Source organism: Budorcas taxicolor, chromosome 4, assembly GCF_023091745.1.
Source record: "Budorcas taxicolor isolate Tak-1 chromosome 4, Takin1.1, whole genome shotgun sequence".
In the NCBI taxonomy this organism is placed as follows: domain Eukaryota; kingdom Metazoa; phylum Chordata; class Mammalia; order Artiodactyla; family Bovidae; genus Budorcas; species Budorcas taxicolor.
This window is the reverse complement of record NC_068913.1, coordinates 103,708,057-103,720,975: the sequence shown is the minus strand read 5'-3', so window position 1 is coordinate 103,720,975 and position 12,919 is coordinate 103,708,057.

Sequence of the window (12,919 nt, the reverse complement as noted above, 5' to 3'; positions counted from 1 at the left end):
TCCAGAAGTTAGACTCAGGGCTTATAAATCAAGTTAACAATAAAAAAGCAGGGAGGGTTTGGGCTTCAAGGGATGATAAATTGTGAGAAAATGACTAGGAAAATATATGAGGGAACTGAGAGAAGATAAGGGCTGTTTTAGTGAGGTCTATTTATGTTTCAAAAGTAGAGACATTACTTTGCTGACTAAGGTCCGTCTAGTCAAGGCTATGGTTTTTCCTGTGGTCACGTATGGATGTGAGAGTTGGACTGTGAAGAAGGCTGAACACCAAACTGATCCTTTTGAACTGTGGTGTTGGAGAAGACTCTTGAGAGTCCCTTGGACTGCAAGGAGATCCAACCAGTCCATTCTAAAGGAGATCAGCCCTGGGATTTCTTTGGAAGGAATGATGCTGAAGCTGAAACTCCAGTACTTTGGCCACCTCATGAGAAGGGTTGTCTCATTGGAAAAGATTCTGATGCTGGGAGGGCTTGAGGGCAGGAGCAGAAGGGGCCGACAGAGGATGAGATGGCTGGATGGCATCACTGACTCGATGGACGTGAGTCTGAGTGAACTCTGGGAGTTGGTGATGGACAGGGAGGCCTGGCGTGCTGTGATTCATGGGGTCATAAAGAGTTGGACACTACTGAGCTACTGAACTGAACTGATTTATGCAAAGGGGAACTAAGCGCGGGTGGCTGCGACCGGCGCACTAAGCACGGCCGAGAGGAGCTATCCCACGTCCGAGGTCAGGAGCGGCGGAGAGTAGTTACCCTGCGTCCAAGGTCAGGGGCGGCCAGGAGGAGCCATCCTACGTCCGAGGAGTGGTGGCTGCATGGGCGCAGGAGGGCCTAGAGGAGCTATCCCACCTTGAAGGTCAGGAAGGGCGGTGGTGAGGAGATACCCTTGGTCCAAGGTAAGGAGCAGCGGCTGCGCTTTGCTGGAGGAGCCGTGAAGAGATACCCTACACCGAAGGTAAGAGAAACCCAAGTAAGATGGCAGGTGTTGCAAGAGGGCATCAGAGGGCAGACACACTGAAACCATACTCACAGAAAACTAGTCAATCTAATCACACTAGGACCACAGCCTTGTCTAACTCAATGAAACCAAGCCATGCCTGTGGGGCAACCCAAGATGGGCAGGTCATGGTGGAGAGGTCTGACAGAATGTGGTCCACTGGAGAAGGGAATGGCAAACCACTTCAGTATTCTTGCCTTGAGAACCCCATGAACAGTATGAAAAGACAAAATGATAGGATACTGAAAGAAGAATTCCCCAGGTCAGTAGGTGCCCAATATGCTACTGGAGATCAGTGGAGAAACAACTCCAGAAGGAATGAAGGGATGGAGCCAAAGCAAAAACAATACCCAGCTGTGGATGTGACTGGTGATAGAAGCAAGGTCTGATGCTGTAAAGAGCAATATTGCATAGGAACCTGGAATGTCATGTCATGAATCAAGGCAAATTGGAAGTGGTCAAACAAGAGATGGCAAGAGTGAACATTGACATTCTAGGAATCAGAAAACTAAAATGGACTGGAATGGGTGAATTTAACTCAGATGACCATTATATCTACTACTGCAGGCAGGAATCCCTCAGAAGAAATGCAGTAGCCATCATGATCAACAAAGGAGTCTGAAATGCAGTACTTGGATGCAATCTCAAAAATGATAGAATGAAAAAAAAAAAAGATAGAATGATCTCTGTTCGTTTCCAAGGCAAACCATTCAGTATCACAGTAATCCAAGTCTATGCCCTAACCAGTAACACTGAAGAAACTGAAGTTGAACGCTTCTATGAAGACCTACAAGACCTTTTAGAACTAACACCCAAAAACGATGTCCTTTCATTATAGGGGACTGGAATGCAAAAGTAGGAAGTCAAGAAACACCAGGAGTAACAGGCAAATTTGGCTTTGGAATGCGGAATGAAGCAGGGCAAAGACTAATAGAGTTTTGCCAAGAAAATGCACTGGTCATAGCAAACATCCTCTTCCAACAACACAAGAGAAGACTCTACACATGGACATCACCAGATGGTCAACACCAAAATCAGATTGATTATATTCTTTGCAGCCAAAGATGGAGAAGCGCTACACAGTCAACAAAACAAGACCAGGAGCAGACTGTGGCTCAGATCATGAACTCCTTATTACCAAATTCAGACGTAAATTGAAGAAAGTAGGGAAAACCGCTAGACCATTCAGGTGTGACCTAACTCAAATCCCTTGTGATTATACAGTGGAAGTGAGAAATAGATTTAAGGGCCTAGATCTGATAGATAGAGTGCCTGATGAACTATGGAATGAGGTTTGTGACATTGTACAGGAGACAGGGATCAAGACCATCCCCATGGAAAAGAAATGCAAAAAAGCAACATGGCTGCCTGGGGAAGCCTTACAAATAGCTGTTAAAAGAAGAGAGGCGAAAAGCAAAGGAGAAAAGGAAAGATATAAGCATCTGAATGCAGAGTTCCAAAGAATACCAAGAAGAGATAAGAAAGCCTTCTTCAGCGATCAATGCAAAGAAATAGAGGAAAACAACAGAATGGGAAAGACTAGAGATCTCTTCAAGAAAATTAAAGATACCAAGGGAACATTTCATGCAAAGCTGGGCTCAATAAAGGACAGAAATGGTCTGGACCTAACAGAAGCAGAAGATGTTAAGAAGAGGTGGCAAGAATACACAGAAGAACTATACAAAAAAGATCTTCACAACCCAGATAATCACGATGGTGTGATCACTCACCTAGAGCCAGACATCCTGGAATGTGAAGTCAAGTGGGCCTTAGAAAGCATCACTATGAACAAAGCTAGTGGCGGTGATGGAATTCCAGTTGAGCTGTTTCAAATCCTGAAAGATGATGCTGTGAAAGTGCTGCACTCAATATGCCAACAAATTTGGAAAACTCAGCAGTGGCCACAGGACTGGAAAAGGTCAGCTTTCATTCCAATCCCTAAGAAAGGCAATACCAAAGAATGCTCAAACTACTGCACAATTGCACTCATCTCACATGAAAAGTAACGCTCAAAATTCTCCAAGCCAGGCTTCAGCAATACATGAACCATGAACTTCCTGATGTTCAAGCTGGTTTTAGAAAAGGCAGAGGAACCAGAAATCAAATTGCCAACATCTGCTGGATCATGCAAGAGAGTTCCAGAAAAACATCTATTTCTGCTTTATTTTCTATGCCAAAGCCTTTGACTGTGTGGATCACAATACACTGTGGAAAATTCTGAAAGAGATGGGAATACCAGACCACCTGACCTGCCTCTTGAGAAATCTGTATGCAGGTCAGGAAGCAACAGCTGGAACTGGACATGGAACAACAGACTGGTTCCAAATAGGAAAAGGAGTCCATCAAGGCTGTATATTGTCACCCTGCTTATTTAACTTATATGCAGAGTACATCATGAGAAACGCTGGACTGGAAGAAACACAAGCTGGAATCAAGATTGCCGGGAGAAATCTCAATAACCTCAGATATGCAGATGACACCACCCTAATGGCAGAAAGTGAAGAGGAACAAAAAAGCGTCTTGATGAAAGTGAAAGGGGAGAGTGAAAAAGCTGGCTTAAAGCTCAACATTCAGAAAACGAAGATCATGGCATCCGGTCCCATCACTTCATGGGAAATAGATGGGGAAACAGTGGAAACAGTGTCAGACTTCATTTTTTTGGGCTCCAAAATCACTGCAGATGGTGACTGCCGCCATGAAATTAAAAGACGCTTACTCCTTGGAAGAGAAGTTATGACCAACTTAGATAGCATATTCAAAAGCAGAGACATTACTTTGCCAACAAAGGTCTGTCTAGCCAAGGCTATGGTTTTTCTAGTGGTCATGTATGGATGTGAGAGTTGGACTGTGAAGAAGGCTGAGTGCTGAAGAATTGATGCTTTTGAACCGTGGTGTTGGAGAAGACTCTTGAGGGTCCCTTGGACTGCAAGGAGATCCAACCAGTCCATTCTTAAGGAGATCAGCCCTGGGATTTCTTTGGAAGGAATGATGCTGAAGCTGAAACTCCAATACTGTGGACACCTCATGAGAAGAGTTGACTCATTGGAAAAGACTCTGATGCTGGGAGGGATTGGGGGCAGGAGGAGAAGGGGATGACCGAGGATGAGATGGCTGGATGGCATCACGGACTCAATGGACGTGAGTCTGAGTGAACTCTGGGAGTTGGTGATGGACAGGGAGGCCTGGCGTGCTGCGATTCATGGGGTCACAAAGAATAGGACACGACTGAGTGACTGAACTGGACTGATTTATGCAAACTCATCTTGGTGTTGATTCCTTGTACTTCTCTCTCTCTGATGATGCTGGGGGGCTACCTTCCTTAAAGGAAATTTTATGCCTTGCTTTTAAGCAAATAAAGAGAAGGCAGAAAACTCTTCCCTAATCTGTTTGTTTATTATTATTATTATTATTGTTATTTTGGCCACATGCATGGCTTGTGGGATCTTAGAACCCTGACCAGGGATTGAACCTGGGCCCCAGCAGTGAAAGCACCAAGTCCTAACTACTGGACTGCCAAGGAATTCCCCTAAACCTGTTGATTCTTAATTGCCTTCAGCTCTAATTAATCCTCATTCCAAAGTGGTTTATAATGAGGTTACTCTTGCAGATTAAGGCAGTTCACCCAGATGGCTAGGCTAAATATTTGTGATAGGAATATTGACAAGAAAGATTACTCTTTGGGCTTCATGGACACAGGAAACTTTTCCTCAGGAAGCGATAACAAAATTGCTATTTCCTATTATGAAATATTGAAACAAGTTTATAACAGTTTTTTACTGATTATAAAGTATTACATGTTGCTCAAAATGGAAAATTAAGAAAGTTCAGAAAAAATAACTCCATCATCCAGAGATACCATCATTGTGACATTTTTTTCCACATTAATTTTTAATCAATTTTAATTGTTATATTTTATATATGTAAGAACATGTAGCTGGGATGGCAGAAAAATCCCTCTTGAATGCCAAGTCTAATTAGTATGTACTGAAGTATGGAATGGAGAAAGCAATTAAAGCTCAGTCCAGTTCAGTTCAGTTCAGTCACTCAGTCGTGTCCGACTCTTTGCAACCCCATGAACCTCAGCATGCCAGGCCTCCCTGTCCATCACCAACTCCTGGAGTTAACCCAAACTCATGTTCATCTAGTCGGTGATGCCATCCAATGATCTCATCCTCTGTCGTCCCCTTCTCCTCCTGCCCTCAATCTTTCCCAGCATCAGGGTCTTTTCAAATGAGGCAGCTCTTCAAATCAGGTGGCCAAAGTACTGGAGTTTCAACTTCAACATCAGTCTTACCAATGAACACCCAGGACTGATCTCCTTTAGGATGGACTGGTTGGATCTCCTTGCAGTCCAAGGGACTCTCAAGAGTCTTCTCCAACACCACAGTTCAAAAGCATCAATTCTTCGGCACTCAGCTTTCTTTATAGTCCAACTCTCACATCCATACATGACCACTGGAAAAACCATAGTCTTGAGTAGACAGAACTTTGTTGGCTAAGTAATGTCTTTGTTTTGTTATATGCTATCTAGGTTGGTCATAGCTTTCCTACCAAGGAGTAAGCACCTTTTAATTTCATTGTTGCAGTCCCCTTCTGCAGTGATTTTGGAGCCCAGAAAAAAAAAGTCAGCCTCTGTTTCCACTGTTTCCCCATCTATTTCCCATGAAGTGATGGGACCAGATGCCATGATCTTTGTTTTCTGAATGTTGAGCGTTAAGTCAGGTTTTTCACTCTCCTCTTTCACTTTCATCAAGAGGCTTAGTTCCTCTTCACTTTCTGCCATAAGGGTGGTGTTATCTGCATATGTGAGGTTATTATTTCTCCCGGCAATCTTGATTCCAGCTTGTGCTTTCCCCAGCCCAGCGTTTCTCATGATGTACTCTGTATATAAGTTAAATAAGCAGGGTGACAATATATAGCCTTGACATACTCCTTTGTAGCCGCCACCAAGAAAGCTCAGTCCAGTCTATGCTTTTTCATGACGAAAAATGCATCTTGTTGTTGTTCAGTCACTAAGTTGTGTTTGACTTTTTGCGACCCCATAGACTGCTTATCAAATCCTTGTTTTAAATGCTTGCCAAGGGGAGAGGTCAACTGATTCTCATTCCTTGTTAGAAACTTCTTGATTATATTGTAAACAGCTTTATTCAAATATAATTCACATACTATACAACTGACCCTCTAAAAACACGCAGTTCAATGGTTTTTAGTGTATTTGAGCTGTGCAACCATCACCACAACTAAACATAGAACATTTTACCTCAGCCCCAAAAGAAACCCAGTACCCGAGTAAGAGTCATTCTCTCTATTTGCCCCAATCCTAACAGCCTATTCTGTACATTTCACAGGAATGGTATTGTGCATTACATAGTCTTTTGTGACAGGCCTCTTATACTTGGCATGGTGTGTAAGATTCACTCACATTGTAGCATATATCTGTACTTCATTTCCTCTCATTGATAAATAATTTTCCATTGTATGGATATACCACATTTTATTTATCCATTCATCAATTGATACACATTTGGCTGGTTTCCACTTTTTTGCCAGTAGGAGTAATGCTGCCAGGATTTCCCTGATGGTCCAGTTCTAAGACTCTGAACATCCAAAGCAGGGCCCCAGGTTCAATCTCTGGTCAGGGAACTATATCTCACATGTCTTAATTAAGAGTTAGTGTGCTGCAACTTAAGGATCTTGCATGCTGCAATGAAGATTGAAGAGCTCGAGTGCTGCAACTGAGATAAATAAATATTTTTTAAAATATTTTTAAAAAATAGTAATCCTGGCATCAATATTTGTGCGTATGTTTTGTATAGACATATGTTTTCATTTATCTTGATAGATACCTAAGATTGAAATTACTAGGTCATTTGGTAACTCAATATTTAACATTTTGAGGGACTGCCAGACTATTTTATGAGGGAATTGGGCCATTTTACATTCCCATACAATGTGTAAGGGATCCAATTTCTTCACAACCTTGCCAAAATTTTTATTATCTGTTTGATTATAGCCATCCTAGTGGGGGTATGTGGTTTTGATTCTGCACTTCCCAGATAGACAATGATGTTGTGCTTCTTTTCATGCACTTTTTGGCCATTTGCACACATCCTCTGAAAAAATGTCTTTTAGATCACACCTGTCAAACAGTTTCAGCAAAAGGACCACAAATAACAAATGTCAGTAAGTGTATGGAGAAAAGAGAACGCTTGCACACTGTTTGCTGGTTGGAATGTAAATTGATGCAGCCATTATGGAAAACAGTATGGAGATTCCACAAAAAACAAAAAATAGAACTACCATATGATCTAGCAATTCTATTCCTGGATATATACCTAAAAGACACAAAAACACAAATTCAAAAAGATACCTGCATCCTGATGTTCATAGCAGCATTATTTAGCAGCTAAGATATGGAAGCAACCTAAGTGTCTGTCAACATACGAATGGATAAAGAAAATGTGGTATATATACACAATGGAATATTAGTCATAAAAATGAATGCTTCCATTTGCAGCAACATGGTTGGACCTGGAGGGAATTTGCACGTGTGTGTGCTGTCGTCTCAGTCATGTCTGACTCTTTGTGACCCTATGGATTGTAGCCTGTCAGGCTTCCCTGTCCATGGGATTCTCCAGGCAAGAATACTGGAGTGGATTACCATGCCCACCTCCAAGGGATCTTCCCTAACCAAGGATGGAAGTTCTCCTGCATTGGCAGGTGGCTTCTTAACCACTAGTGCCATCTGGGAAGCCCCTAGAGGGTATTATGCTTTAGCGAAATAAGTCAAACAGAGAAAGACAAAACGTACATGTTATTACTTATATGTAGAATCTAAAAAATAAAAGAAATGAATAAATATAACAAAACAGAAGCAGACACATAGACATTGTCACTACCAGTGGGGAGAGAAAGGGGGAAGGGCAAGATAGAGGTAGGGGATTAAGAGGTTCAAACTGCTATGTATAAAATAAATAAGCTACAAGGATATACTGTAAAACACAGGAAATATAGCCAGTATTTTATAATAACTTAAAATTTTTTTATTTTCAACAAATGAAAATTTGTTTTATTTCTGCTTCTTACTTTTGATCATTTCTAGGTTTGCTTTTGTTAACTTTTTAGGATTTTTTATGAATACTTATGAAGAACTAAAGAGCCTCTTGATGAAAGTGAAAGAGGAGAGTGAAAAAATTGGCTTAAAATTCATCATTCAGAAAATCAAGATCATGGCATCTGGTCCCATCACTTCATGCAAATAGATGGGGAAACAATGGAAACAGCGAAACTTTATTTTTTGGGGCTCCAAAATAGCTGCAGATGGTGACTGCAGCCATGAAATTAAAAGATGCTTGCTCCTTGGAAGAAAAGTTATGACCAACCTAGATAGCATATTAAAAAGCAGAGACATTACTTTGCCAACAAAGGTCCATCTTGTCAAAGGTATGGTTTTCCCAGTAGTCATGTATGGATGTGAAAGTTGGACACTAAAGAAAGCTGAGCACACAAGAATTGATGCTTTTGAACTAAGATACTGGAGAAGACTCTTGCAAGTCCCTTGGACTGTAAGGAGATCCAACCAGTAAATCCTAAAGGAAATCAACCCTGAATATTCATTGAAAGGACTGATGCTGAAACTGAAACTCCAATACTTTGGCCACCTGATGTGAAGAACTGGCTCATTGGAAAAGACCCTGATGCTGGGAAAGATTGACGGCGGGAGGAGAAGGGGATAACAGAGGATTAGATGGTTGGATGGTGTCACTGGCTTGATGGACATGAGTTTGAGTAAGCTCTGGGAGTTGGTGATGGATGGTGAGGCCTGGTGTGCTGCCATCCATGGGGTGGCAAAGAGTTGGACACAACTGAGTGACCGAACTGAACTGAAAGATGATTAGATAATTGTTTAATCTTTCTCTTTTCTTCTAGAATCTCATTACCACAATTAACCCACCATATATTTAGCTCACTTTCTTTGTGATAAATGTGAGCAAAAGTTTTATTGGTTCAGTTCAGTTGCTCAGTCGTGTCTGACTCTTTGAGACCCCATGGACTGTAGAAAGCCAGGTTTCCTTGTCCATCACCAACTCTTGGAGTTTGCTCAAACTCATGTCCATCGAGTTGATGATGCCATCCAACCATCTCATCCTCTGTCATCCCTTTCTTCTCCTCCCATCAGTCTTTCTCAACATCAGGGTCTTTTCTAATGAGACAGTTCTTTGCATCAGGTGGCCAAAGTATTGGAGTTTCAGTTTCAGCATCAGTCCTTCCAATGAATATTCAGGACTGATCTTTAGGATGGACTGGTTGGATCTCCTTGCAGTCCAAGGGACTCTCAAGAGTCTTCCCCAGCACCATAGTTCAAAAGCATCAATTCTTCAGTGTTCAGCTTTCTTTATAGTCCAACTTTCACATCCATACATGACTTCGGAAAAAACCATAGCCTTGACTAGATAGACCTTTGTTGGCAAAGTAATGTCTGTGCTTTTAAATATGCTGTCTATGTTGTTCATAACTTTTCTTCCAAGAAGTAAGCGTCTTTTAATTTCATCAGTGCAGTTATCATCTGCAGTGATTTTGGAGCCCCCCCAAATAAAGTCTGTCACTGTTTCCACTGTTTCCCCATCTATCTGCCATAAAGTGATGGGACCAGATGCCATGATCTTAGTTTTCTGAATCATCTTTAGAAAAGAGAAAAAAGAATGTCTAGATAAGGATCATTAGAATATTCATTGATTGGATGAATACATACTTTCTCAGAGGTCTTTAATTCCATTAAGGTTTATTAGAATTACCCAATCCTTTTATCAGGACTGCTAATTTCTTCCTAGGAGAAGACTATGAAGGAGTAGAAATTTTGCCCTAGACTTGGTTTAGGATTAAAAAAAAAACTATTGTTGTTATTCCTATCTCCTCAAACTTATTCAAAGCAAACAATTCTACATACAGCCAGACAGAAGTCATCTGATAGGGAAATCCATCAGCCTGGACTAAATTTCTCAAATAATATTTGAACACATAACAAATTCCAAAAAGGGGTTCTCCTGCTCAGTAGTTAAAAGCAAGAGAAAGATGTTCTTTTATGGGCAAATCCTCTAAAAATGCCCTCAGGACCTTTCCTTTAGGAACAAACAACAAAAACTGAACCACACTGTAGGGAAATACTTTTTAAGAATTTACATAATAAATTATTTAAAATAATTTTCCCTCTGCTATTCTGAGTTCTTGGCTAGAATCTTTGTAATAAAAGACATTAACAAATGAAAAAGAAATACAAGTTTATTAAATGTACACCTGCTGCACACATGGTTCATAGCCAGGAAAACTGAATAACTCCCTGAGATGGCCCAAGTCACCATCTTAAATACCACCCTCAGCAAAAGACAAAAGAAAATATTGAGGGGGTAGGGTGTGTGTAGGGAAATAGTTTCGGGAAGTTATGAGGAAAATTTCGGTAGAGAAGGGTAAGGTTTGTTCTGCAGATTTAAGTAGGTGTCCTCTCTATTGACCAAATTCTCTTGCGGTTTAGAGTCAACCTTCTGTTCCTAGTGAGACAGGAATTGGAGTTCTTGTCTGTGGAGCCAAAGAATGGAATCCACAAACACCCAGACACTCATGGTAGCAAGCGAATACGATTTACTACAAGAAGGAAGTACAAAGCTCTCAGCAGAGACACTGAGAGGGGTAAAGTGTCCCCCAAGGTGGGACTTAACGCAGTTTTTACATCCTTTCTTAAATCACATTATTTCTAACCTATCAATTTAAAGGTCAAGATACTTAACATCTTTGTGGCTTCTCTTGATCCTTGGATTAAATCACCAGCCTTTTTCATGCCCTCTGGCCATTTTACCAGGGACCAGATGTATGATCTTAAGATTAAGGATCACCAGTTGTTTTTCCCTCAAGTATGTGGAATAGAATTTAATTACTGCCCTTCCCTAGATCTGAGGGCTGATAATTTATCAGACTAAAGAGCATTACAAGAATTCAGGACAATGGAGTAGGAGGTTTACTGAAAATAAAACTGAGGGTGGGAGCTCTACACTGACTGTCTAGTAATTTCTACCTCATTGGGAGAGAGGGAGACACTTACCAATGGAGATTTCCTTTATAAATGCACATTTCCCTCACAAAAGGGTAACTTCAGTTCTTTTTTCAGAGCTTGTCCTGTGTCTGCAGTTTCTCAAAATAATCCTTATGCCAAAGAGGTACATTTTGGAGGTAGCACATTCTTCCACTCTTCAGCACAACCAACTAAATGACATAACCCAACAAGGAGAAGATGGGCACATAGAAAAGACAAGAATGGGAGAAAATTATGAGAAAAAAGGGTCTGTGTGTAATTGACGTACTTATCCATTGAACTTAGTCTAAATAGATATTTAGACTAAAAGGAAGTATATATGTTATGATTTTTGAAAGAAATGAAAGATGAATGAGAGCAGGGGTTATTATAGATTTTGTTTACTGCTGTGTCTTCAAAACATGGTAAATGCCCTCCCTCCCAACAATCAGTGGGCAAATTCCTTTAAAAGGGAGTTTCAGAGGTGTCTAGGCAGAGGAGGGGCTACATGCAGAAACAGCACAGTCAGCTCTGACAGTCATCTTGAATTGATGGTGCACTGATCAGAGTCATCTTGATTGTTTTAAGTACAGTTGGTCTTTAGTTCTGAAGTTGGTTTGTTCCCATTTCTTTAAGGCCAGCTCTCAGAATTGTGGCAGCTTATGTCACAGCTACAGTCTGATAGTTATGCAGTTAATTTCTTCCTTTTGGTAGGGGTTTAAGTATGCATAAGTCAGCTCAAGGGACATGGGTCAAAATATTATAGCCCTTGTGGAGGAAATAAAGGTCCTTGACTTTGTTTAATGAATAAACTATTACTATTTCATCTTGTTTGACTGCTTTATTTTGCTTCAACATTTTCTCACTTCTCTGATTAAGCTTGTTCTTTGGCTTAAATTTTTCTATAGACAAAAAGCAGGTGGAAGACATGAGAGGGGAGGACCATAGGGTCCTTCTCTATTTCAATATCTCAGGATACTTTCCCTTCCCCATCAACGCCCTTGCTTTAATGGAAATGTCCAGCACTGCAACTCTGCAACCCTTACAGTCTGGTCATGGCATTAGTCCTTGACAGTGACCAGTGAAGGATGTGAGGGACTCCTCACCACAGTCTTGGAAGCTTTCTAGTTCTCTTTGTGTTCTTAGTTGCATATGCATGGCTTTCAATATATCTTTGTCCTCTGGCATCAAAAGATGCCAAGTGACTTCAGTCTTTAACATCATTATTATTGTCATAATGACCAACTACCCAGTGCCTTCCCTTTCACTTGAATTCAAACATCTAAAAGATAAAGTAAGATACACTAAGTTTTTAAGAGTTTAAAATCAGTTGAAATCAGGCAGCACCAAACCAGAGGGCGTTACAAGTGTTCTGCCCACAGGAACCAGGAAAAGAGACTTATATAGAGAAAATGGGGAGGCAAAGAAAGGAAGTTCACTGAAAGAGGAAATGGCAAACCACTCAGGATTCTTGCCCGAAGAACCTCAGGAACAGTATAAAAAGGCAAAGAGATAAAAAGGCAGAAGAGCTCCCCAAGGTGGAAGGTGTCCAACATGATACTGGGAAAGAGCGGAGGGCAATTACTAATAGCCCCAGAAAGAAAGAATCTGCTGGGCCAAAACAGAAACAATACTCAGCTGTGGGTGTATCTGGTGGTGAAAGTAAAATCAGACGCTGTAAAGAACATTACCAAGTAGGAACCTGGAATATTAGGTCCATGAATCAAGTTAAGCTGGATGTGGTCAAGCAGGAAATGGCAAAAATGAACATAGACATCTTAGGAATCACGAACTGAAATGAACAGGAATAGGAAAATTTAATTCAGATGACCATTGTATCTACTATGTGGGTAAAAATCC